Source organism: Myotis yumanensis, unplaced genomic scaffold, assembly GCF_028538775.1.
Source record: "Myotis yumanensis isolate MYYU_CA2020_CCGP unplaced genomic scaffold, mMyoYum1.0.hap1 SCAF_5, whole genome shotgun sequence".
Classification (NCBI taxonomy): domain Eukaryota; kingdom Metazoa; phylum Chordata; class Mammalia; order Chiroptera; family Vespertilionidae; genus Myotis; species Myotis yumanensis.
In genome coordinates this window covers 61,660,377-61,686,203 of record NW_027223756.1, presented here as the reverse complement: position 1 = coordinate 61,686,203, position 25,827 = coordinate 61,660,377, and the positions used below count along the sequence as shown (strand labels likewise).

The 25,827-nt window shown below is 33.7% G+C and overlaps 1 protein-coding gene across 9 annotated transcripts in view; it reads right to left on the bottom strand.

Moving 5' to 3' along the window:
- FSTL5 (follistatin like 5) overlaps window positions 1–25,827 on the bottom strand; it is a 725,468-nt gene that overhangs the window by 159,595 nt on the left and 540,046 nt on the right. The window lies entirely within an intron of this gene.

The window sequence follows — 25,827 nt, the reverse complement described above, 5'->3', positions numbered from 1 at the left end:
CAACATATGTGTACTCCATCTATTGAAAAACATCCGCATTATTAACTGGTACAACTAGTCTACACTAATAAAAGAGAAACATGCAAATTGGTGTCACTCTGCTACACCAATCCAGCCAATCAGATGAATATGCAAATTAACCCAACAAAGATGACAGTTAATTTGCATATGCAAGTGCGGAGCGAAGACTGAAGACAATGTAGAAGGAAGCCAAGTGCTGCAGAAGAGAGCAAAGCTGCGGAGAAGCAAGTGGGGCAGCGGAGGCAGGAGGGAAGCAAGCGGGGCGGCGGAGGTGGGAGTGAAGTGAGTGGGGCGGTGGAGGTGGGAGTGAAGCCCACCTCGGTGGGTTTCACTCCCTTCTCTGCTTTGCTCCAGCTTCAGGAAGCCCTATTCTTGCAGGAATCTTCCTGCAATGGGCCTCTATTATATATATAAAATTATCAGCCTTGGCCATGTAGCTCAGTTGGTTAGAGCATTGTATCAATATGCCAACGTGTGGATTCAATCCCCAGTCAGGACATATATAAGAATCAACCAATTAATAGATAAAAAGAAGTGGAATAGCAAATTTGTTTCTCTCTCTCTCTCTCTCTTTTTAAATTTAAAAATTATATGGTCTTATGATGGATTATTGCTCTTTAAATTACTTTTGTTTGCAATTTACTTGAGCATCCTAATGTGGAAGGTTCACAGTGGGGGGTTTTTTATACTAGAGAACCCTAATCTCTTCTGTTATATATTGACACTCTGGTTTAGTAATTACTTGATCTCAGAATTATAAAAAAATCAAATTAATCCAATTAATATGACTATGAAAGCTTAATTATTTTGTATGACTTCTGATAAACTTCTGTTTTATTCTAGTATAAACCAAATTATCTCATGTTTAACAATTATGTGATTTCAAGAAAGAAATTGAGCTTCTTGAATCTCAGTTTCCCTTTCTTTAAAATAAGATTAATACTTCATTTGAATAAATAGGTTTAGGTCAGTATATCTTCTAAGATACTACCCATACCTAGATAGGCATTCATTACATGAGAGGTATAAGAAGTAAGCAGAATGGCTAAAGCAAGGATTTTGAAATTGGAGCCTTGGAAAGAATTTGAATTCCATTCTTTATTTTCTGTATATATTTCACAAGTTAACTGGCTTCATTGATTATTAAGAATAAAAATGCTTATGTTGCATGATACATGCACATGAAATCCCTGGTAAACTGCAAGTACTCACTCTTATTGTCATTTATAATTATATTCCAACTATCTATTCTCACTAATTAATCTTCTACCTATACTCTGAGAGCAATTCAGTCCTATATTCTATCCACTAAACAATGCACTGCATTTAAAATAAGTTTGTTCTCAGGGACTAAGCTTCACAATCATTAAAAATTCATCAATACCTTTTCATTGCTGATGGTTGACAATTCCAAAATAATTAAGGAAAGAAGAATCTCAATCTAAATATAGGACTACAACCAGATTTCTATTACTATTGCTTATGAGACCTCAATTAGTCATTCAGACGACAGAAACTGTATTCAATCAACAAAGATGAAGTCATCAGGTAAAATAAAAAATAAATGCCTCTTGAATAATTAGTAATTTATGTATTCCCTTCCTCCAGATTTATATACAAAGGCTACATACCAAAAAAAGAAGAAAAAAATGACTGTTTAACAGATGTTGTAACTATATCTAGAAAAAAAATCTGATATTTTGCCTCTTGAAATCCTAAAATCTTTAAACACAGAAAATATTTAAAGGGTTATACAATCCCTTTATTATCATATTAAAATCGTTATTGTTTCATTGTGAGCATATCACTCCCTGTAGCTCAGAAAGAAATGTTCAAGTAACTGACAGTGGAATTAAATGATCTTCATTAGATCAAATAAACATTAAAATCAAATAGTACCAGTATTCTCCATTTAATCCAGTGCTTCTATATTTACACTATCATTATACTTCTGCTACCATCAACATTTTCCATAATTGCATGTGTATAAACTTTTTAATTGGCTCTCATAGCAATGCACTACGCTTTCCTTCTGTCAGTGTTATTTTATTACGCCACACCTTTTAAAATTGTTTGGATTCTGGCTGCCACTCAGCAATTGCATTTTCTTCTCCCAGTAATCTGATTTTCAAAAGAGCAATTAATTCCCCTTTTTCTAAGTGTATCTTCATACTTTATTACTTTATGATTGGAAAGTGTGGAGAGAACTATATTAGACACTTTACAAACCTAATCTCATGCGTAAAAGTTTGTCATTCTCATTTTACAGGGAAGAAGAGGCTCCAAAACTCAGTCAAACTCTTATATCGAGCTAAATACAGAGAAGGGCTTCTCTAAGGCACTGCCATGGTCTTCACACAGCATCAGCCGTTCCCTATTGCCTTCTTGGGTTGCCTTCGCTCAATACTTAAATCATGATGAAGAATGAGAGGTTACATTACCAAAGATTTTTTTTTACCTTATACATTTATCATTTGATAAATATTATAAATATGGATTTGTGTTCCCAGTATTTCCTCTAAACATTTCTTTTTATAAATTTCAGGGGATAAGAAAACCCCAAGGTTGTATTTGTAAAATCCATGTTGATACCATTACATATTCATTACTTTTTACAATTTAGAGTTTGCAGGGCAAAATACCCATCAAGGGTATACATAAACAAGCTTATGTTGAAAAGCACAAATTATCTTATTTGTTTATATTTCTTCAAGTAGGTCATTTGATATAGAAAAAATCAAATTTTCTTTACTGAAGTCTGAAAACACCCTTAGGCTAAATTATTTTGCTTTTTAAAATTGATTTCAGAGAAGAAAGGAGAGGGAGAGATAGAAACAACAATGATGAGAGAGAATCATTGATTGGCTGCCTCCTGCACATCCTACACCGGGGATCTAGCCTGTACCCCAGGCATGTGCCCTGACCAGGAACTGAACCATGACCTCCTGGTTCATAGGTGGGCACTCAACCACTGAGCAACACAGGCAGGGTGTTTTTTTAAATTAGTTTTTGTTGTCATTATTTGTAAACATACATCCATTCTAATTATTCCAATCATTCTAATTTTATTTTAGCCTTTATGTGCTAATAAATTAAATTAATGGCCACCAAATGATCATGTATTTTAAAATTTTAAGTTTTTTGGACTCTTTATAAAATGCATTATGATTATTGTTGTCAGTGAAGATTATGTACACTTTTCATATTGGTTAAATAAGTCAGAATTTTACTATGAATTGTTACTTTATCATTAAAACATTCTCTATGTAACTTTTTATGACTGTTACTAAAAATTCAGTTTAGGTTCAGGTTTTACCAGTCTATTCCTTTTTCCCTGTCACATATTTTTTTTAAAAAAAGAAAATGATATAATCATAGTATTGTATTCCCTACTTAAAATGACTGATTTCTGGCAAGATATGATATTTTAGTTCAATGACAGATATTTATTTATTTCTATTAAAGAAAGCTGCCACTTTTCTTCATTAACTGGAACTTCTCATAAGAACAGAGTTATGCAGAATATTTTGCATCCTTTGCTCAGAAAGCTTTAATTTAATGTATTTGAGATATTTCACATGGTAAAACTCCCAAGGACTATTTATACATTTCAAATTTATTAATTCTTTTTAATTAAATTCACGTAAGCTCTTAGACAATTCATTTTGGAAGAGAAATTTGTAAGTGATGAAAAAGATTATAGGGCTGGAATGGCAAAAGTAAAATTTTCCAATACCGGTTATATAGGATTTTAATATAAGATAATGGGGAAAATAAATGCTTCCCCATAAGAGTTAAGATAGCTATTAGCAATTAAGAAAATACATATGAAGCAATTACTAAAAGGATAACAGCAATCATCTGACTTGTATTTTTAATTGTCCTTGCCTGGCAAATTGAAGAGTGGACCTCTACTCCATAATTTACTGCACTAAATTTGCTTACTTTTTAAAAATGTTTCTTATATTCATAGGACACTTTGTATGTTAATTTTTGAAAACCTAAATGACTTCCAATTCTGAAATTCAGAGATAAGCACTTTTATTTTTATATTTTATTTTTTCTCTGTATGTATGTGGCCATAGATATACCAATGTAATTTGTTTTAGATTTTGAAATTTGGGTTATCTTCTGATATAATAATTTAGAGAATAATTAGAAAACATACCATTATGTGCACTTTAAATTTGATTATATACTATATTTACTTCATTCTCATATATATATGCTTATTAAAAGTTGCTGTGTGTTATAAATAGAGCTGCAGAGTTTCAGCAATTGATGTCTATTGTTTTTTTAACCATATCACATTAAAAACTTTCAATGTAAGTTAATTAGTTTTTGTGTGCTCATTATGTTAAAGTGCTTGTAGACCTCCATCCCAAAAATTTTGCACTGCTTGAGAAAACAAAATGTCATCTACTACTTTGCAATAAGTATTTAGAACAAGAAAGAGAAATGAAGATTAAAATAAGAATTCTCTCATTTAATCAGCTTTTTCACCTTGCTGTATATTTTTAACTATATTAGTGTCTGTAGTATATTGTTGATTTTGAACATGTTAGTTGTATATGTAACTTTATTTTCGATCCTATGCAGAAATCCAACACAGTTTAGATTGGAAAAAGGCAGAGAAGCAGGTGTTATGGAGAATCACATGTAAACTGCATGGGGCCTCCTTGGCCAGCATCACAGCAGCAGTTGGGGCTGTGTTAAGAAATACCTGTTTGCCATTCTAACTCTTCTATGACTGTCAATGACATGTAGTATTTTTCACTAATAGCATAAAAGAATAAACTATTCATCATATGAAGATAACAGCCTTCAGAAAGTTTTAGTCACATGCAAATTTAAAGTCTTAATAATTTAACTGTTTTCTATGTTTATCAGTTTTTAATACCAGTATTTTCAATAATTTTAGGAAATGTATTTTCATTAGGTGTCTTTTGTACAAAACACAGGAACTCAAAAAAACTTAATGGTTTTAATAAGGAATTAATTTTTGCTAATTCACCATATTTTTATATCTATTATTATAGTGCTTAAGGCATGTGTAGTGTACAGTTAGATGTTTTCGCATGTGGATATTATCAAGGATTTTTTGGAAGCATTAAAATGTAATGAACTAAAAATCACATAATTTCTATTCTATGCATTAAAAAGCATAAATTCACATCTTAAATACAAATTATTATTTAAAAAGTTTGAATTTATATTGATACTATCATATACATATCGATTTGGAAATGGTTTTATGATACCAACTTAGGCCAAAATCATTTTTAATTCAAATTAATACACAAGGAAGTTTTTTATTATTTATTTATTGAATTTATTAGGGTGACATTGGTTAGTAGATTTATATCGGTTTCTATAATACATTTTCTGTATAATGTATTGTATGTTCACCACCCCAAGTAAAGTCTCCCTCCATCACCATTTATCCCCACTTTATCCTCTGAGTGGAAATATTGCTACACAGACAAAATGGTATGACTTTAGAGTCAACAAACTTGGTTTTTAATTCTGGCTGTACTTCTAGCTCCCATTGCATGATTTTGATTAAATCACTCTCAGCCTCAGTTTCTCTTAGAGAAATGAGAGGGAAGCACCTTCCCTTAGATTTTTAACATGACTAAAGGAGCCAATTGAATATAATGCATTAGCACTGTCTCTCATGTTATAGGTGCTCAAGAAATGTTAATTTCCCTATTTTTTTATTTTACAAATTCGATCTGAAAAATCAATAATTTCTAAGTTTTGAGTTATGGAGAACGTTTTACTTGAGGACAAAACAAGGACAAAAACTGAATTTAAAATACCAATGGATCCTGATAAGTCTACATTCTTAAGTATAAAAGGAGAAATACCACCACTATGATTAAAAAATGACATAAAGGCCATAACTGGTTTGGCTCAGTGGATAGAGCGTCGGCCTGCGAACTGAAGGGTCCCAGGTTCGATTCTGGTCAAGGGCATGTACCTTGGTTGTGGGCACATCCCCAGTAGGGGGTGTGCAGGAGGCAGCTGATCGGTGTTTCTCTCTCATCGATGTTTCTAACTCTCTATACCTCTCGCTTCCTCTTTGTAAAAAATCAATAAAAATATATTTTTTAAAAAATGACATAAAGGAAACATACAAATGGAATCTCCATGTTTAAAATGATGCCTAAAGAAAAAGTAATACATTAAACATAATATCAGAGTCTAACTATTTTACTTCCTTAGATTAACCAAAGATGAATGACAGCCACATTACTTTTAATGTGCAGAGAGATGCCAAAAAAGGACATTTGAAATCACTTTAGTCCATTAAGTATAACATTAAATCCCAATGAAATTTAAGTTTGAATTTTATAATGCATCTTAATCTGAAACCTCCACTTCTAATTAGTAATTTATTCCCTTTGACTTCCTCGAAGGTTGGCCTTGCCAATAGTAAGCCCTCAGTCACAGTCTGTCACTTACTCATTTCTAGTGCCCAGATCCAGACTACTAATGGGCTGCTGCCTGGGTGTACCAAAACATCACTGATCTCCAGCAATTGCAAAGCTCCCTACTTTATTGTTTGTTTAGCCTAGTCAACTTAAAAATATTAATTGGGAATTTCCTATGCAAGTATCATTTTGATCCTTAGTATATAGTTACCGAATAGAGTGAAGTGAGCGAAGGGTTTGGAATTTAGTGAAGGAGCTAAGGCAATATGTATATCGATATGTTAGATAAAGTAGAAATAAATGATATGAATAAAACATTCGTTAAATCTAAGTTTTTGTTTTTTTCTTTCTGGAGATCAGTGACTTTTATGATACATCTGGTTGACAAAACCCTAAGGCTGTCTAACCTAAGTCCCAGCACAGGTAGTTTCTCCCTCGATCATTTTTTTAAATGTATTTTTATTGATTTCAGAGAGGGAGGGAGAGGGAGAGGGAAAGGGAGAGAGGGGGAGAGAGAGAGAGAGAGAGAGAGAGAGAGAGAGAGAGAGAGAGAGACATCAATGATGCGAGAGAATCATTGATCGGCTGCCTCCTGCACTTCTTCAACTGGGGTTCGAGCCAGCAACCAGGCATGTGCCCTAACCTGACTGGGAATCAAACCTTGACCTCCTGGTTCATAGGTAGATGCTCAACCACTGAGCCATGGCAACTGGGCAACCCTCAATCATTGTATGCATGCATATGAGCATAACCAATGACACAGACAGGGTGAGGGCACATGCTAGGGGGTGGGGGCAGGCGGGGAGAGGTCAAAGGGGGAAAAAGGAGACTTACGTAATACTTTAAATGATAAAGAATATATAAGAATATATAAAGAATAACAATATATATATAAAATAAAATAAAAAACAAAAGTGGCCTCTGGGCCTATGGGACTTTTTGTGCAGCCCCTCTTGGCAGTAAGAGGGCTTACAATTTACCACATCTGTGTCATTTCACGGTGGTGAAATGAAAAAGTGGGACAGTCAGCATTTTCTCTACTGTGGCTTCTTGCTTATATTTTTGCACTTAGTGACTAAATTGTATGTGACTTTCAGTTTGGCTTGTGGTATCAATCAACTACCATGACACCTGGCAGCTTAGCTCTCTCCAGCTCAGCTTACCCTTGAAGTAATCTACCTTCTTTGAGCCTTTCTTGTTGGCAAAACTGGGATAGCAATACCTTTCTCATCATAAGTATGAGAGATGATATAAGTGAATTTCCTAGGATAAAACTGACATTCAGTAACAGCAACCTCAAAATCATAATTATGCCCTGGCTTGGTTGGCTCAGTGGATGGAGCATTGGCCTGCAGACTGAAGGGTCTCAGGTTTGATTCCAGTCAAGGGCACATGCCTGGGTTGTGGGCTTGATACCACTCGGGGGCATGCAGGAAGCAGCCAATCAATGATTCTCTCTCATCATTGATGTTTCTATCTCTCTCTCTCCCTCTCCCTTCCTCTCTGAAATCAATTAAAATATATATTTTAAAAAAATCATAATCACAACTGGAAACGTGAAGGAGCTCCAAAACAGTAAATAACAGCGATTGAACATATGAATCATTTTATACTTTGGTATGTAAATTTTTATAAGTATGATAATAAACCTTGTGTCTTCAAATTACACATATTTTCTATAAGATGTCATTCAAAAACTTTGAAGTCAACATATTTATGTATAAACTAGATATTAATTCCAGCAAGAAACCAAATCATCTGATTCTCCCATTTTTACCAATAGTACTATTATTCTTTGAATTACTTGGACCCAAATTTTTGAGTACTATTTTGTGCCTGCTTTTCCCCATCATCTGTTGATAGAATGTTGCTATATATTCGCTTGTGAAAGAAGCAGACCCTCACTTGCTATCTACCTGTTCTCTTTTTCCCCACTTTTAAATATATTTTTATTGTTGATAGTATTATAGATATCTCCCCCACACACACACTTTTCCCCCTTCTCCTAACCCCTACCCACCCACCAGGTCTTCACTACCCTATTGCCCATGCCTATGGGCTATGCATATCTATATATATAGATCACCTGATCAGGCCTGCCAGCCAAACTCTCAGTCCTTCCCCGAGGCCAGCAGGATCTGACTGCCAGATGGGGAACAGGAAACCAGGGGTGATGGACGCTGATTCGGGCGGTGACGGAGCCCTGATCGCCCCGCTGGTCGCCCCACACACAGAGGGCGACCAGTGACAGTGTCAGCGGCAGCGGGGAGGTTGTGGGGGAGGGCCAGCTACCAGAAGCTGGGGAAGATCTGCCCTGATATCAGGCCAGGCCTAGGGACCCTACTGTGCATGAGTTTCATGTGCCAGGCCTCTAGTAAGTACACAAGTCCTTTGGTTTATCTCTTCCTGTCCCCTCAACCCCACATCAATATATATCAGTCTATTTCATGCCTCCCTGCTTTGGGTCTTATTTTGTTGGTCAATTCATTTTGTTCATTAGATTCCACAAATAAGTGAAATAATTTGATAGGAATCTGACACAAAATATTTCCAACATTTCGATAACACATTTTTGTTCAATAACAAACAAATGAGCAAACCTTAAGCAAATTAATTCCTTACAGGCCAAGTTAATAATTTATCTGACGCACCCAGGTATTTAAGATAATTTCATTCCCCACTAATCTTACAGTAACAGATATTATGGCAATGGGTTGTTTAATTCTGTGCCTTCTGAATATTATTTATCTATTTTAAGCTTCCTAAAAGAGCCCCTATAATTCAAGTTTCTGCAAATTTCTTTACAATCATGATCTTACTTTTTATTTGTCAAGCCCAAAAATTGAACTCCCCTAATACTTTTTTGAGTCCACTAATTCATATTCCTTTCTTCTATCAATAATGCGTGTGACCTATAACACTAATTTGGCATCTAATACTATATTTTTATATTTATTTAACAATATCACTATTACTTAAATTGACACTTAGCTTTATTGGACATACATAATAAACAAAGTATTTTGACTTGACAACTCTAATAAATTAAAAAATTTAAAGAATATTTTAATTATTAATTTAACAAGTATAATTTCAAATTTATACCAAAATAAGTTTAGTAATGAAAGAAAACTGTATATAAAATGTCAGCATATCACTTAAGTGAAAATTCAGGTAAAATATTTCTTTAAGTCTTGGTTTATTCTTGATTTATTCTGTTTAACTTCTTCTCCTCTAATTTTGAAATACATTGAGTTTATATAAGATTTATTTTAGTGAGTGGCAAGGTCAACTCTAACTTCAACAAAAACAAGACTTTTTAACTGATTGATATTGAACTGCAGAGGGGCAACATTTTTTTTAGAGAAAAAAGTTCCAAGTAAACATGGTGGCAATGGTATATTTAGACATCTATTGTTAAACACAAAATGGTTAATGTCCTACATGCCAATAAAACAATTATTTTGTAGTTATGTTTTCTATAGAGTAGAAATCATTTGCATCTTTTTTTTGAGAACATATGCACAAGTTAACATGCATAATCACAGAGTCTGTGCCCTAATGAGTGGAATGTTTGACCATACTCCAATATGACTTTGAAAGATAAGTCCCTGTTATATATCTCTGTAAGGTCATTGATATATCATGTCAAGCAATTAACTCTAAAGCATTAGCCAGAAAATGGCCCTCTAATTACCTAACCCAGAAAATGAACCAATGGATCATTGCAACCATGTTTATCTCAATTTTTTACTCTCTAAGAAATAAGTTGTCCTTGTTTGCCTTATACACATGGTGGCAATCCAATGACAACTGTCTTTATTTTTGATGTCCCAATTTTTCTTTCCACAAATTAAAATAAATCTTACACTTATAAACTTCAAATCATAGATTATAAAATACCTCCCTGCCATAAACTCATACATATTTGTTGACTCTTTGTAAACACCAATTGATAAGTTGTTGAGGATGCAAATTCACGTTAAATTGTTAGACTTAAATAGGTCATCATGGAATATAAATGAATAAAATAAGTGAGGAATTAATATCCTCCTTCTGAACAATTGCTGGTTTATTATTTTTAAGCAAAAGTAATAAAATCACAATCCATTTTTATCATTGAATAAAGGTTTTATGAGTCATAAGAATGTCAATGTAAATATGCTTGAATGTTGGTCATATAAATTTGAGAATGTTTACTAGAGTTATCTATAATATCATAAATATAACTAATTTTCAAGAGGAAAAAAAGTAATTTATAAGCAATTGCCAATTAATAAGCTTCACTAATATAACTTTGATTTCACACACCTCTACATCAAGTTCCTTTAGTGAGCAAAAAAAGGTGTTAGTTATTAATAGTTTTTATTCTCTTGTCTAATTTTAATAGTGTATACTGTTCCAAAAAATATCTGAGAAGTCTCCTACCTCTGCAAAACCTTGTTAACTGAACAGAAATAATAAAACAAATAATTGAAGGAACAACAAAATTGGATATTTTACAACTTCTTTTCAGTTAATCAACTTTAATAGCCTTCTTATATGTCTCACTCTAAAATACTGAGTACTCAGAAGTATAATGTTGATAGCTTATATAGATACTAGAGGCCCAGTGCACAAAATTCATGCACGGGTAGGATCCCTAGCAGCTCCTGGCTGCCAGCCAGGGCCTCCGTTCCCCCAGCTGCCTGCTGCCACTGGCTGGGGTGGAGCCGGCCAGCGAGAGGGACCATGGACGGTTGGCCAGCCAGCCCCACCCCTGGCTGAACTCCCAGTCGAACTCCTGGTCAAGGGGACAATTTGTTTATTAGGCTTTTATTATATAGGATTGTTACAGATAAAAAAAATCTGTTTGTTTTTTTTTAGATCAAACTCTAACTTCTGTTCTTTGAACAAAAGGAGAAAGATAAGGAAAATAATAGTTAACAGCTACTATTACAATGATTTGTTATATTTTTATATTAAAAATCCTCCATCATTTATGCCTTTCATTATGTAAGAAGATTTTTATTTTATATGCTATGATTGTCGGTATTTGGGAGAAATTCCAATATAATTACCCCTTTGTATTTTAAAAATAAATTTTGTAGTGGATATCTCTCTCACAAGATGGGCTTTATTTAAAGGTTAGAAAGAAAGTGAACTATAATTAGAGTCTACTGTGAAAGGAATTGTATGTACTTTAGAGTGTTTGTAAGACCAATTGGCATAAGCTATATATTCTTGAAATGATGCTTGCTAATTCTCTTTTGCTATGAAACTGATAACTTGCTTAAAGTTGTATGGATGTATTATTTGTTTAAATTATAATTCTACCTGCATATATGGACCAAAGTGACTGGAGAAAGATAAACTGCAGAGAAATCCAAAATTATTATAGAAATTGTGCAGCTAAAAATCAACATAAGCATCATCTTGTGTATGTGTGTGTTGGTTTATATATATCTTGTGTTGTGAAATAAATGAGTTAATATATTTTTTAATTAAAATATATGATAAATATTAAATATTTATCCAATGTTATCAGTATTATATGCTACAAATGTAAATGTATAGCTCTATAATCAAATACAAAAACCAAGTTTTGTATAATATAGTGTGGCAAAAGTAGATTTATAGTTGTTCATATAGAAAATAATAAATAAATAATAAAGCAAGAATAAACTGTTTAGTGTACTCACAATTGTAAACCTACTTTTCCCCCAATCTGTATATTGAAGCCCTTTATTAATCTATTGCTTTGCTTACTCTTCACTGAAATGAACCATGCTATTTCGATGCCTTTCCCCAGAATAGCTATTTGCCACTCCTTCATATAGCTATCATCTAAACTCTAAGACTAGTGTATTCCTTAAAGTTCTTCTATAACTGTGAAAACTTAAAATGGGCTTCCCTTTTTTATTTTTCATATATTTGTATACAAAATGTACAAATGTATACATTTGTGAAACAATTTCATATTATATTATTAAATTCTAGAGGCCCGGTGCATGAAATTCGTGCATGAGTGGGGGTGGTTGTTCCTCAGCCCGGCCTGCATCCTCTCCAATCTGGGACCCCTTGGGGGATGTCCAACTGCCAGTTTAAGCCCGATCCCTGTATCCCTGTGGACTGCTGGCTCTTAAACACTCACCTGCCTGGCTGCCTGATTGCCCCTAACTGCTTCTGCCTGCCAGCCTGATTGATGCCTAACTGCTCCACTGCCCCAATCGCCCCCAACTGCCCTCCCCTGCAGGCCTGGTCACCCCCTACTGCCCTCCCCTGCAGGCCTGGTCACCCATAATTACCCTACTCTGCTGGCCTGATCTCCCACAAAAGCCCTCCCCTGCCAGCCATCTTGTGGTGGCCATCTTGTGATGACATGAGGGCAGCCATCTTGTGGCAGCCATCTTGTGATGATGTCGAACGTGATGCCACCTAGGCTTTTATTATTTAGGAAAATGAAGTTGTCGTTGTTATTTTATTCCTTCAACCTATGAGATTTTCAAGACTGAAATGATGTCTCTTGTAAGTATATCCTCAACATTTAGCTGAGTGCCTGAAAAAGGGTAGCTGTGAAATCAATGTTTGTTGAATGCATGAAGATTATACAATGACCAAAATTTTGCTTCCCTTCATGCTTTGCTTACCTCCCCCTTACTGCATATAATAGGAGATTATACTGAAGCTATAGTAAAAAATCAATATGCTTAATGAGAAATGTTATTAAAGAAATTGAATCTGGAAATTGTTGAGTTGTACTAGGCTTAAATGATTAATTGCCAATAAACATCAGGTGATTTATAATCCTGCATGTGACTACAGTAAGTAAATAAAATTCCTGGTAAGGTTTTAAATGTGAAAAAGTCTATGAACCCAATATACCAGACCCCCTTATCTGCGGTGTCAGTTTTTGCAGTCTCGATTATCCGTGATCAACAGTTTTCCAAAAATATTAAATGGAAAATTCAAGAAAAAAATCCTAAATTTTAAATTGCACACCCTCTGAGTAGTGTGATGAAATCTCATGCCTTCCCCCTTCATCCTGCCAAGGATGTGAATCATCCCTTTGTCCAGCATGCCCGTGCTGTATATGTTACTTGCCTTATAATCATTTAGTAGCTGTCTCAGTTATCAGATTGACTGTCACGGTATAGTTGCGCTGGTGTTCAAGTAACACTTATTTTATTTCGTGATAGCCCTAAAATGCAAGAGTAGAGATTCTGGCAATTTAGATATGACAAAGAGAAGCTGCAAAGTGTTTCCTGTAAGTGAAAAGGTAAGTACAATACAATAAGATATTGTGGGAGAGAGAATACATTTACAAAACTTTTATTCAGTATATTGTTATAATTCTTTGATTTTATTATTAGGTATCATTATTAATATATTACTATCCCTAATTTATAAATTTAACTTTATTATAGGTATGTAGGTATAAGAAAAAAAGATGATATATATAGAGAGAGAGATAGAGAAAATTTAGTTCTATTGATGGTTTTAGGCATCCACTGGGGGTCATGGAACAAAGTAAAGAAGGAGGGAATAAGATAATGCGTAATTAAAAATACTAGTATAAAAATATCACTATGTCACTTGTTATTTGTACTTTAAAAATGAACTCATATGTGTCAGTACAATGCTAACATCATAACATGAAGCTGAATAAGCAAAGGTCGTTGTGCTAAGAGTTTCTAGTTCATAGAAGAAAGACAATAATATTCATGGTTTATTAGTATGCAACAAGTACTATATTTACTGAACAAAGAACTTTTAAGAAGTCAAATTTAGGCATAAGAAGGATTTGGCTATTCTTTATTTTTTTAAAAATATATTTTATTGATTTTTTACAGAGAGGAAGGGAGAAGGATAGAGAGTTAGAAACATCGATGAGAGAGAAACATCGATCAGCTGCCTCCTGTACACCCTGCACCGGGGATGTGCCCGCAACCAAGGTACATGCCCTTGACCGGAATCGAACCCGGGACCCTTCAGTCCGCAGGCAGACGCTCTATCCACTGAGCCAAACAGGTCAGGGTGGATTTTTCTATTCTTAAAGGATGCAATGGATTTAGGTAGATGAAAGGGACAAGGGAAAGTTTTTCCATAGAGATAAGAATGAGTTCAAGACTGGAGTTAATAATTTAACTTAGAGTGTAGCAAGCACTTTGGAGAGGCTGTAGTAAAGAGTGAATATGTGTGAATACAAGGAAGATTTAATAGAGAAACAGGCTTTATAGACCAAGCCAAAATTTTTAAATCTTTTTTTTCTCCTAAAAGCTATAAGAAGCTATTAAATGGTTTTAAAGAGGAAAGTGAAATGGTCAGATGTAAATTTATGAAGATCTTTCTGGCTGTAATAGGAAGTGCAGGTTTATTTTTTAAATATATATTTTTATTTTAATTTATTAGGTTAAATTGATTAATTAAATAAGTTTTAAGTTCACAATTCTATAATACATCCTCTGCATATTGAATTGTGTGTTCACTACCCATAGTCTAGTCTCCTTCCGTCATCATTTATTTCCCCTTTACTATCTTCTACCTGCCCACACTCTGCTTCTCTCTGGTAATCACTATACTTTTTGTGTTTATGAGACTTTTGGAAGTTTTTTTGTTTTTTTTGGTTTTTTTGTTTAGCTTAATCCTTTCACCTATTTCACACAGCACCCCACCGTCCCCCACTATGACAGCTGTCAGTCTGTTCTCTGTATCCACATGTAAGTGAAATCATATGGTATTTACCTCTCTGACTGGCTTATTTCACTTAGCATAATATGTTCTAAGCCCATCCATGATGTCACCAAAGAGAAGATTTCCTTCTTTATTATAGCTGAGTAGTATTCCATTGTGTAAATGTACCACAGCTTTTTATCCACTCTTCTACTGAAGGGTGCTTATAAATCTTGACTCAATGAACACAAAGATGCTATATTTCTTTGAAGCAGTGTTTCAGGTTTCCTCAGATATATCCCCAGAAAAGGAACCTCTGTGTATAAGGCAGTTCCATTTTTAATTTTTTTGAGGAAATTCCATACTGCTTTCCAGTGGCTGCACCAAACTGCATTCCCACCAATAGTGCAATAAGGTTCTTTTTTCTCCACACTCTCACCTATACTTGTTGTTTGTTGATTTATTGATAAAAATTTTTTGGCAGGTGTGAAGTGATATCTCATTGTGGTTTTAATTTGCATTTCTGTGATGATTAGTAACATTGAACATTTTTTCATATGTCTATGGACCATTGTATGTCCTCTTTGGAGAAGTGTTTACTCAGGTCCTTTCCCATTTTCCAATTGCATTGTTCGTTTTTTAGTTTGTTTTTGGTTTTTTTTTTGGTGTTGAGTTGAGTTCTTTATGAATTTTGGATATTAACCACTTATCAGATATATCATTGGAAAATATGTTCTCCCATTCAGTGGTTTGTTTTTTAATTTTGTTGATGGTTTCCTTTGCTGTGCAAAGTATTTTAGTTTGATGTAGTCCCATTTGTTTATGTTTTATTTTGTTTCCCTTGCCCAAGAAGTTATATAGAAAAAATATTGCTATGAGAAATGTCTGGGATTTTATTGCCTATGTTTTCTTTTAGAATTTTTATGTTTTTGAATTTTACATTTAGGTCTTTAATCCATTTATAATTTATTCTTGTGTATGATTCAAGTTGGTTGTCTAGTTTCATTTTTTTTGCATGAATATGTCCAATTTTCCCAATGCCATTTATTGAATAGACTATCTTTGCCCCATTATGTGTTCTGGTCTCCTTTGTCAAATATTAACTATAAAGGTATGATACATCACATACACAAAAGGAAGGATAAAAATCACGATCATATCAACAGGCACAGGCGCAGAAAGAAAAACATTGGATAAAATTCAGCACCCATATAGTTAAAAACTCTAAGCAAAGTGGGAATAAAGGTAACATACTTTAATATAATAAAGGACATATATGACAAACCCACAGCCAAGATCATACTAAAAAGACAAAACCTGAAATTGTTTCCCTTAGGATTAGGAATAAGACAGGATGTCCATTTTCAGTACTCTTATTCAAAACAGTACTGAAAGTTCTAGTCACAGCAATTAAATAAGAAGAATTAATAAAAAGCATTCAAATTAGAAAGAAAGAAGTAAAACTCATTATTTGCAGATGACATGATACTCTATATAGGAAACCCTAACGACTCCATCAAAAATCCTACTAGAACTGCCCTAGCTGGTTTGTCACAGTGGATGAAGCATCAGCATACAGACTGAAGGATCCCGGGTTCGGTTCTGGTCAAGGGCATATACCCAGTTGCATGATCGATTCCCAGTAGGGGGCATGCAGGAGGAAGCTGATCAATGATTCTCTCTCAACACATGTTTCTACCTCTCTCTCTCCTCTCCCTTTCTCTCTGAAATCAGTAAAAATATATATTCTTAAAAAAATACTATGAGAACTGATAACTGAGTTCAGTACAGTAGCAGATACAAAATTAATAATCAGAAATTGGTGGCATTTTTATTTATTTTTTATTTTTTTAAATATATTTTTATTGATTTCAGAGAAGGAAGAAGGAAAGCGAGATAGAAACATCAATGATGAGAGAGAATCATTGATTGGCTGCTTCCTGCATGCCCACACTGGGGATCGAGCCTACAACCCAGGCATATGCCCTGACCGGAAATTGAACCTTGACCTCCTGGGTCATAGGTTGACACTCAACCATTGAGCCTCACTGGCCTGGCAGAAATTGGTGGTATTTTTATACATTGATGATGAACTACCAGAAAGAGAAACTAAGAAAACAACCCCATTTACAAATGCAATAACAACAACAACAACAAAATAATAAGGTACTAAGGAATAAATTTAACCAAGGATGTAAAAGACCAGTACTCAGAACACTGTAAGGTTCTGAGGAAAGAAAATTAGGAAGATAAAAAAAGGGGAAGCATATACCATAAGCATGGATAGGAAGACTTAACATCATTAAAATATCCATACTACCCAAAGCAATCTATACATTCAACACAATTCCTCTACAAATACCAATGGCATATTTTATAGAACTAGAGTAAATGATAGTATTCCAAAAATGTGTATGGAACCAAAAAAGACCTTGCATAGCCTCAGTAATCTTGAAAAAGAAGGAAGTGCCCTGGCCTGTTTGGCTCAGTGGATGGAGCATTGGCCTGCGGACTGAAAGGTCCCAAGTTCGATTCCATTCAAGGGCATGTACCTTGGTTGTGGGCACATCCCCAGTCGGGGTGTGCAGGAGGCAGCTGATCGATGTTTCTCTCTCATCAATGTTTTTAACTGTCTATCCCTCTCCCTTCCTCTCTGTAAAAAATCAACAAAATATATATATATATATATTTTTAAATATATTTTATTGATTTTCCACAGAGAGGAAGGGAGAGAGACAGAGAGCTAGAAACATCGACCAGCTGCCTCCTGCACATCTCCCACTGGGGATATGCCCGCAACCCAGGCACATGCCCCTGACCGGAATCGAACCTGGGACCTTTCAGTCCGCAGGCCAACGCTCTATCCACTGAGCCAAACTGGTCTCGGCAACAAAATATATTCTTAAAAAAAAAGAAAAAGAAGAAAGTTAGAGGTATCACATTACACGATCTCAAACTATACTACAAGGGCATAGTAATCAAAAACAGCATAGTACTGCCACAAAAACAGACATAAACAGTGTGCCCCCAAAAGTGTGTACCGCTGATAGCTCAATTTTGAAAGTGAAATGTATTTTAATAAAGACCGATGTATAATTAATCAAAGTGTGTGCATACATTTTGGGGGCGACACCCTGTAGATCAAGGGAACAGAATTGTATGTTTAAAACGAAGGGGTTGTCTCAGTAAGCAAACATAATGTTTGAAGGTGAGAAATGATAAGAGCTTAAACTAAGGCAGCCATAGAAGAAATAAGATGACAGAATCGATTTAAGATAAATAAAAAAGTTAAATTCACAAGGTTTTGTGGCAGATTAGATTTGAGAAAAAAATGAGAAAGAACTCTATCAGGACCCAGTTTTCTAGTTATGTTTACATGGAATAAGAAACAATGAAAATGTTTTGGGTCTTGGTACAAAGATATTATTTTCAATTGTGCATATTTGAATAAAAAAGATGGTATTGAGAAGTTTCAATAGAAATATAATGTGTATGTGTCAGCTTAAACATAGTAATTAAAGCCATGACAGCAAAGACATAATAATAAAAAAAAAAAGGAAAGAAGCATGCTTCATCAACGTAAGAATCTTTACAAATATTTAGCTAAGGCTTTTACTGAAAGACAAAGAACGTCAAAATAAAGTCATGTTTTCCTATTAACAATCCTCATAAACTTATTTAAACAGTGTGATCTTTCATAATTTTAAAAATTAAACCTAAAATTAAATTACCAAGTACTCAACAAACTGAAATATGAATATTTCTTTCACTCACTCACACATGGACATTTAATTTTACATATTGCTATTTGCTGGAACAAGTTCCAAAAGAATATGGCCAAAGCCATTTGAAATGTTTTTAAATTACTGATTTTAAGACTTCTTTGAGAAGTGAATTGTAATATGCAGTGCTCTATTATATGCAGAAAAAAGTAATTTAGAAACAACATTCCTTTTCAAGCAGCATACTGTTTGGCAATATTTATTAATACATTCAATGTCACCAATTCAGCAATTAGTATTGAAACTGTGTAACATATAGTTATATGGGAAAAGAATGTTTGCTGCACATTTTATATTTGTGAAAGAAATTCAGCTTCCTCAGTCATGCCAAAGCTCCCTGTTTTATTTGACTTGGAAGATTCTGAATCATAAAGATTCTCTGATTGTACTTGGATTTTAAGAGCCTCAATGGCCTCAGGCTTATATTAAAATGAATAAGTGGTAAAGATGACTTGGAAATGATGTATTATATTACAAACATTAAATGTCCACATTTTTAGTTGAGCGGGTAAAGAAATGGATTTTTTATTGTCTAGAAAAGTCAATAGCTTTCTTTTTAAATAACTACTTTAATGGTATACTCTAATATGTTTCATATTTTAAAACAACACTGCAGGTTTCTAAAAAGTTAAAATGAAAGCTTGCTAATTAAATTATTTTATTGGAGATGAATAATTTGGCTTCTGCTACTAGTTAATAGCCGAAAGCGTAAAAATGCCCCTTTCATATATGTGAGAATTTTAAAATTCAAGGTGGGGGGGTGTATTTTCACACTGTTTTAAATGTGAAAATTGAGTAACAGAATCAGAATTTTCTACTCCTAAAATCACTCTTTTCAGTCTCTGGGAACTAAATATGACTTGGAGACTGCTTCTAAATTGGAAGTATGGTACATACGGTGAAACATTTTTTATCAGAATAAATTGTAATATTTTTATCCTCACCTGAGGATATGGTTTTATTGATTTTTTTTCTTTAGAGAGTGAGGCAGGGAGAGAGAGTGAGAGAGAACCATCCATGTGAAAGTGAAATATCAATTGGTTGCCTCCAATATCCACCTTAACAGGCAACTTAGATATATGCCCTGATCGGGAATGTGAACCTGCAACCTTTTGGTATACAGGGCGATACTCTAATCAACTGGACGATACATCTAGCCAAAGCAAGTTGTAATATTCTTTATTAAGTACTGAAAGGCTTTAAAATCTAGACAAATAAGGAAAATTTTATTATGCTTTGAATGTTATCTACCAGAACTAGTTTTGCCAGATTTGTATTAAAAAACAACAACAATACACTCTAGCACTTTAAAATACCTAGTAAGCTGCCACATCTGCAATGGGATTCTGATTTGAATTAAAATAATCATTTCAATTGTTTTATTGTCTTTGAGTGTTTTTTTAAATCAACAGAATGCTTTGATTTGAGTGGAGTTCAACTATACATGGTGAGAATTACTTCAAAAAGTGCATGAATAGAACTATCTTAAGAACCATCAGAGGAAAACTCATCAAAGTATATACAAAAAGAAAAAAAAAAAAGAACAGTTAAGGGAAAGGCCTGTAAAAAGCAAAACAAAACAATCAAAGAAATAAATTAAAGTCTGACATAAATACCGAAGAAATAAAGATGCTATGCAGAATTGCTTCAATTTGAATTCAGATGGATAATCATATTCAATCAATGAAGAAAAACAAAACAAAAATTATAAAGTAGAACACTCTGTATCCTCTTGGATGGCCTTTGATGGGGATGTAGAGATTGCTCTCCTGTCCCTCCTTTGTAACAGAAGGCTGAGCAGTGCCTACGTGAGTGAACAATTGTATTTACCAGCCTCCCTAGTACAGTTATTGCAGTTATTGCTCATCAGTGACCCATAAACAGTTGTGGGATTTCCAGAAATAAGAACCATTTATCTTGCACCTGCTTTGTATGGCCATAGACCTGGATTATAGATTGATGGAATATAGATTGGTGGCTGGAGCTCCAACAGCCCTCTTGAACCCTGACATGACCTGAAGATGAAAGCCATGCTCTTGGAATGCCAGAAGAAGATAGGAGTTTGAGTTCTAGCTGCTTTGTGGAGCAGTCATGCCAGTTGTGGACAATATATTTTATGGAAAAATAAACTCCTGTGGATTTAGTTCACTATTTTTTCCCAGTCTCTTCTACTCAGTGCTGGACACAGCTGCTAACACAGGATAGACAGATGTAGAAAACAAGTCACAAAACAAATACCAAGAGTGAGAAAACAACAGGAATCTGCAAAGGAATGGATTAAATTCATGTGAATAGGTCAAACTTTTAATCTCAGTGATATACACCACAGAATCACTTATAGGAAAGTGGCTTAACGCAGTATTCAAACCAATTTCAGGTAAATATAGTGCCAGACTGAGCAAATAAAATATGGCAAAGTTGAATTTCAGAAGACAAGGATAACTTTTGTATAAGTATATCCCCTGAAACATTTGGTTCATACCTATAATGAAAAATTATTTATTGTATATCTGAAATTCAAAATTACCTGAGAATTCTGTATTTTATCTAGCAAGTTCACCTGTAAAGTTGTTGAAAGTCATAATAATATATATTATATCAGGTTATTTTCAAAGAAATAATATCCTCATGGGGCTTCACATTTATTATTAAACACAATCAGCAATGCCATATTGAATCAAGCTATAGATAGTGATAAAATAAATAACTTTTATTGAACACTTGGTATGTGTCATTGGATTTAATAATAATCTCTCCTTTTATAGACGAATCAACTGAAACTTAAATCGTTTCAGTTAATTCATTGTGTTACATAGCTAGTAAGTTATACAACTAGAATTGAAATCTAGGTTGATATGACATTATTTAATTTCAATGTTGAATAAAGACCAGATTATAATGAATGGTAAAAAATTAGAGATATTATAAAAAAGATACACACAATAATGGCTTGGATTTTTAAACCTAATTTCTCTCAAGAACAAAGAAAATAAAAATCTCTGCTATCCAAGGTTTTACCGAAAATTTTCTTGGTAGAGTGAGCACATCTGAAATGGTGCTGCATTTTATTTCCTCTCATTCCTTCACTCTTCGCTGCCAATCCTGTCAGCCAATTCTATCTTCTAATGATGTTTCTCTCAAATCTATACCATGTATCTACGTTTGCCTTGCCTTTCTTAATTCAGCTCCCCTAACAAAGGGGACGCTGAGCCCAGGAACAAGCTGCAATGGAGTAAGGTTAATAGGAGAGCCATCTTCTACTAGTATATCTCATAGCTCTTCACCTGCAAACCCGTGCTTATAGCTGAACAGACCAGGATTAGGACTCAGACTCAGTCACAATAATATTAGAATTACAGTTTGTGTGCCACCTTCCACCTAAAACAAGATGATCAAAATAAACCAATTACCTTTTTCAGGAATTTGGGCAGAAAGAGGATGACACGCATACAAATAGATGATGTTATACTAGCTGATTGAATTTAATGATCTTTGGAGCAGTGATTAATACCAGATAGCTAACAGAGAGATAAATTAGCATGATTCCTAAAGCTAGATTGAATAGATAAAGGTCTTCCAGTTTTAGTCACTATATTGGATAAAATTTGGTTCTGGCATTTCTTGTGTTTCCAAACTTCCTTATTACTATATGTATCCTAACATTGAATTTCTATTGTTTTAGGCAGATTGAATATATCTTTGTTCCTTGAAACATATTAGGAGAAAGAGAAGGAAGAAGAAGAAAGAGAAAGGAGGAAGAGAAAGACGAGGGAAAGGAGGAGAAGAAGGAGAGAAAACAGAGAACCTAGTTTCATTGAACATTTACAAAGTGCCTTATAGAGTGTAACCAGCTTAAAAAGGCTTATCTTAATAGTTCTCTCTCTCTCACACACACACAAAATGAGTTTATTCTATTCTTTCTTCAATTTTTGCTTAGTAAGTGGGAGTCTAGGGAACTTAACTTGCTTGAGGGCACGTAACTCCCAAGAGACTGGGTATTAATTGAAATCCAGACAGTCTGTAACCCCAGCCCTTCCTGCAAACCACTGTGTCATATTCTCTCTAATAGTTAAGTGATATCCTTTTATTCATTTGGTACAAAAGAGAAGATAGGCAAAATGAAAAAGCTCCAAACAGCAGTTGAATATCAATCAGTATCATGTATAATATCAGAGAATATTAAATCTATTTGTAATATATAGGGACAAAATTAGTTGGAATATAATTTCCAAAGGGCAACATACATTTACAAAAATCTCACAGATCAAGTTTGTGATCTAGAGTCAATCAGGTCCTGTAAATACCCCAGAGGCACCACTTATTAGGTCAACAACCTTGGCCTTCACTCTCTTAGCATAAATATCTACAGAGTAAATGAAGGATAAGAATCTCTGCTTCATGGAATTATTTTTAGGGCTAATGAGATAATGAGGTAGTGAAATAATAAGTAGTAATATGAATCCATTCTATTAAATAAATAAAATAATCTTTGTAATTCATGAAAGGGCTCTTCTTCCAGATATAAGAATGGGTAGGTGGATAAAAAAATTAGGAGTAGTTATGCTATTTAAAAAAAAAGGTATTTATGTATTGACTAAGTAAATATATAGAAAATCCTACCTTATATGTGTTAAAGAATTAGAAAGATTATTGCAAATTTTCACTGATTCCCTTTGACACGAAAGGCACTTATAATTTTAACTTTACATAATTTAATGGGAATTAAACCCATTTCTGTGGAAATAAATAAAATAATAAAAAGTTTTTTAAATGATTCATATATGAACTTTTAGAAAGTCTTCTTTGATTATAAACAAAGTATGGATGTAATTTATTATAGTAAAATCATCTTGATCTTTCAACACATCAGCTATCCATATTTAACAACAAAAAATACATTTTAAGGAGATGTTATTATAGATGTTTTTTAAATATATTAGATCCCAGAAATTAATTAGACCCATTCTTACTGTCAAACAATGGAACCCATTCTAGCTAGTTTTAAGCATAAAATGAATTTAATAAAGATATTAGGGAGCTCATAGATTATCCAGGAGAGCCCTGGGGAGTGAGAAGCCACAAATACACAAGCAGTACAGTGGGACTGGCCCACTGAAGACACCATTGAAGCTGAACACTGACCACCCCTAGCTTTTATGACTGATGTTATTTACATAGTGAAGGCCTTACTTAAGCAGAAGTAAATATAAAACAAAACACAATACTTAATGTTTTATAACTGTTTTAGTTTATCTATATTGGTAAATGGTTAAATTTATTTAGGTAATTTGACAGTTGATGTCATAGTACTGAACAAAAAACACCAGGGTTATATTGGGAAATGAAATAAATATCCCTTCTTTCAAAGATATCTTTGGCTATTCTCTGCAGCTTTATGTGAAAGACTGGTAGTTATATGTACACTATAGGTTATTAATTTTTGTTCAACTTAATTAAATATGGCTGGAGATAAAATTTAAACTTTTTAAAATATTGAAAGTGCTTTTAAAATCCTCAAAATGTATCTACTCTATGAAATGTATCCAAAATAACTTTATCTAATAAAAATCAATTTACTGATTCTAGAATTTATCTGATATTTACATATATTTTAATTATCTAACTTTTCTATACTCATTTTTTTCTAGAAATCTGAAACATTTAGAACATACTCAAGAATTAGGAAGTAAGCAAATTAATTTACAAGATACATGCACAAGAGTAGGTCTACCATTGCAGGTTGTCCACAGAACAACACACATAGCACACTTTTCCTTACTTTTGAAACAATATAATGAGCTTATTTTGAGATTTTTCAAACCACAGCAACCTAGAATACATGGTCTTCTGGAAAATAAGAGTGGAAAGGTTGATAGTAATGACAGAGATAGAAAATAAAAGGCATAAAGACAAACCCAAGTAGATTTTGTCTAGGGCCATACCTCTCAAAGAATATTGCATGCTCCTGAGATTATAGCTCTCTATGCCACAATAGTCTTGATAGCTTAGAGAACGAAACATTATTCTCCATATACCCTCTGAGGAAAGTTCCCAGAGAACTTCCATATAAGTAAATTGAGAAAAAAATTATCAAAATAAACAAATTAATATTTCAGAAGCTACCTGTTTTTGAATCATTTGAGGACATAAAAAAATAATATTAATAGTAAGATGTAGCAAACAGGAGTGACTCTTGCGACTGTGTTAGCAGTTCTTTATAAAGCAGCAAAGAATAAGGCCATAGACAATGGCTTTCTTGGGTGGTAAAAAATAATTGAAATTTATATGGAAAGAGATCATAAAACCTCAAAATCACCAAGGCAAAGGATTGTACCAACTCATTTCCATAGACAGCCCCTAACATAAAATTTTTACTTCTTTTCAATGTCTAGGATGATGTTCACTTTTTGATGTTCACTTTTAGCAGATAGCATGAAAGAAACAAAAAAAAAATCCTGAAGTTTATTCTGTTTTTCATGTTTTTTTGTTTGTTTTGTTTTGTTTGTTTGTGTTTTTTTTTAACTTTGGAGCTATACCCTACTGAATTGAATCTACATTATGAATTTCTAGGAGTGAGTCAGAGTGGAGAAACATGTCCCTTTATTCCTTTATTCTAGAAAAGTAAGTCTTTTATTTTATTTATTCGATTAATATTTATTGTTTCTGACACATAAAGTATTTGAAGCAAAAAACGACTGTTTATCCACTTTAACACTTTATAAACCATATAGGGTGTGGCTCAAGCATAATACAATTAATTACTGATAATTAGAGAAATTCTGAAAGTAAGACTTTTGTGGATTAAGTTGATGTGATTTCATACCTATTACAGTGCTCCATAACCTGCTTAGCACACCTATATAAGTGATTTAGATAATTTCCAATCATGTACAGTGCACCTCCTGGTCAGTAGAATGAATATGACAATGTGTCAA